Consider the following 3,328-nt stretch of genomic DNA (forward strand, 5'->3'; position numbering starts at 1 on the left):
GTCTTCTGGTTGAAGTCCTGTGTTAGTTGGACCCATCCACCTCCCCGCCCACTAATCATAAGAGGCATTTCTCACTTTTTTATTCTACGTCAGTAGCTCTGAGCGTATAGCATATTTACGTGGATGCGTTTACATTGCAGTCAATACAGACTACATGGCGTACAAATGACACGCCAAAAGCAAGAATGGCGTTCTTATTGCATGCTAAATGACTTGCAAATTACCGTGTCGGTCAAAATTATCTACTTAATTATATATAAGTGTGACCTCACTGAACATCCTGGTGGGTAAGTAAAGGACATCATTCTTGACGGTTAAGTAAGGGATAATGTACAGCGAGCCGGTCATTGTTGTGAAAGAAACCCCGACAGGGCGATGGCGCACCCTAACGTTGAGCGGAGGGGTCTTTCATCGCCCTGAAGGGGTTTATTTCACAACAGTGACCCGCTAGATTAGCTACATTATCCCACTTGTTACACGGCTACTTACTTAAAAAATCTATAATTTGACAAAAAAATGGTTCGCATGAGTCAGAAATCAGAACTGCGCTCATAGCAACGGTCTGCTATAAAGAAATAACAGACCGTAGAACGCTGTGATTGACCAATCAGAATCAAGTATTCAACAAAGCTGTGTAATAATTCTGGTTGGATTCTGTTTAGAGCAGAGCTTTTTATTCGTGGTGACGCCTGACTCCAGTTTGTCTCCTCTCAGCTGGAGACCACAGAGGGAACGCCTGACCTGGGGGTGACGTCATACTCGACCGATGCTGAGGGAAATGTGGTGTTTGATCCAAACACCCCAAAGGAAAGGATGAAAACCAAAGTGACTGGAACGAAAAAGCAGAAGCGAAAGGGTGAGAAGGCAAATATGTGAACATTACAGTATGGCGTAATTCTGTCATGACTGAGATTAAATAATGATTGTTCTCTTGCAGAATCTGTAACTAGGACTCTTTCCATGGGAAAGGTTGAAGATGAGGAGAAGGTTGCAGTTGAGTCCAAAGCTTCAGATTCAGAACAAACAGAAGGAGCAAAAGAAGAAGTTGCTGATTCACCTTCAACTGCTGACCAATCAGAAGCCTCCGAGCTGCCTGCAGACACAGTGGAGGAGCCTGGACCAGCAGCTGAAACACAGCCAGAGTGAATCTAATGGAGAAAAGTATTGATTATACTCACATAATGCTACAAGTTTAATGTGGGCTTTTGAGCCTATTAAGATTGATGTGTTTTCAGTTATTGTAAAGTAGACGTTGCATTTGCTCTTATCAAATATTAATGATAACAATATTCCACATTTGTGTAATAGAATATCTTATGCACTCTTTACAGACCACTGTTTTTACACTTTGCATGCATTTGATTTGGATATTTTGTCTACCGTTTTTATCTTTTTCATCATATTTGCTTTAATAAAGGATCTGTTGGCATATTTATTGGTTTAAATGGTCACATTTTTTAGTACATAATGCCAGAAAATTATTGGATCTACAGAATAGAGGCTTACAGAGGTGAGGCACTCACTAGTCGGAGGGAAGAACAAAGCAAACATGGGAAATTCTTGGGGTGAAACAGAGCAGAATTAATTCAATATAACAAGTGTAAAAGTTGCAGAGGTCCAGGAGAACTGGCCACAACTCCAACATTTTGATATTCACTCAAAATGTTTATCTTTTTAAGTTTATCTAAATATTTTTTACGTGATTTTGAGTTGTTATTGAGCTTAGAAAAGAGCAAATACATAACTGCAAACTGACACATTTCAGGGACATAGCAAGAAAATCATTTACAAAAAAATATAAGAGTAAAAAGACTTTTTACGGATGCTTCAGCTAAATGCAAAACATGTTTTTATGCCAGATATTGGGCAGCAAACATTTATGTGACAGGTCCCCAATTTAGGAAATCCCTTCATGAGTAAACATGCAGTCGTCTGACGCAGCAGGTGTTTTATGGGGAACTGAAACGTTCTACTTCCGTGCAGAGCGAGTGAATAGTACATCATGGTTCACTTCATTTGTTCCTCCTTACTTTCGTTTAAAAGACAGCTGGTGGGAAACACTGTCCTTTCTGTGGCTGAGGATTCAGGTTCAATCCAATCTGTGTTGTTGTCGTGCTGAACTGTCCCGGAGCAAATCCCTGAAAATCTCTCACCACCTGCAGGGCTGCTGCTCTGAAGCTGGTTGTGACCTCTGACCTACAATTGAAGCGCGTGGGAAATGAATTTCCTTACTGTGATCAATAAAGTAAGTCACAATAAATAAATCACATTAATTTGCTGCAATTCAGTAGCTCAATCAGAGCGTTTCAGACAGAGGGTTAAAAGAGATGCTGCACAGCTGGTATAAGAAAAACAAAGTGTTTTTTGAACATTAAAGCATGTAAACATGTTCTAGTAGAAACAAAAAAAAACGGTACGCACCTGAAAAAAAGCATTAAATATGTATAAAAACAATATTCACAAAAAATAAGACATAAAATAGTGCAGAAGTTAAAATATAGCGATGCAATATAACATGTATAAATATAAATATAAATAAAATAATATATAATTGCAAAATGAATGAACAGGAATGTAAACAGAAAAGTGGTAAATGTAGCTTATATGTATATATATATATATATATGAGAAGTAATACATATGTTCTTGTGGAATCGTGGTATAATAAAATGAATAAAGTGTTTTAAATTGAACAATCTTGGCCTTTTTGGAGACTCTACTTGATGAATCATTTGATTGATTCATCATTTGCATGCAGTGGCTGAAGAAAAGTTACTAAATGATGGAAACGTACAGGCTGCACGGCTAAACACACTTCCAGTAAAGGTTGAAGACAGTATAGTTGGACTTTGAGGTTTTTACTGGAAGTCATTGTGAAACTTTGAATATACACAGGATATCATAAACAAAATCAAAGGTCATGTAAGAATGAAACAGAAACAAGGAAGTTCACTGCAACAAACAAGTACACAGCCTTTGATAATGTTTTGCTTGATTGCGTTTGAAGATTTTAGACACTCTTTAATCTGCACACACCAAAAACTGACAATAACTGCACTATACTATATAATGATTGTGCAATATCATTATCATTATTACTACTAAGGTGTAATTCACACTGTGCAATATTTTCAGGTGGGATTTCATTTCATTCTCACTGTGCAATATCATTTTCCACTTGTGCAGTTTTGTTAATAGTCTGTTTTGTGTCAATACTGTATATACTGCTCCTATTTTCATACTTCCTTCTATTTAAATGGTTCATATTTTGTTACACTTTGTTTAGCTCTTTTTTTACTGTGTAATTAACTTTTATAATTAACCTCCT

Source organism: Sebastes umbrosus, chromosome 21, assembly GCF_015220745.1.
Source record: "Sebastes umbrosus isolate fSebUmb1 chromosome 21, fSebUmb1.pri, whole genome shotgun sequence".
Classification (NCBI taxonomy): Eukaryota; Metazoa; Chordata; class Actinopteri; order Perciformes; family Sebastidae; genus Sebastes; species Sebastes umbrosus.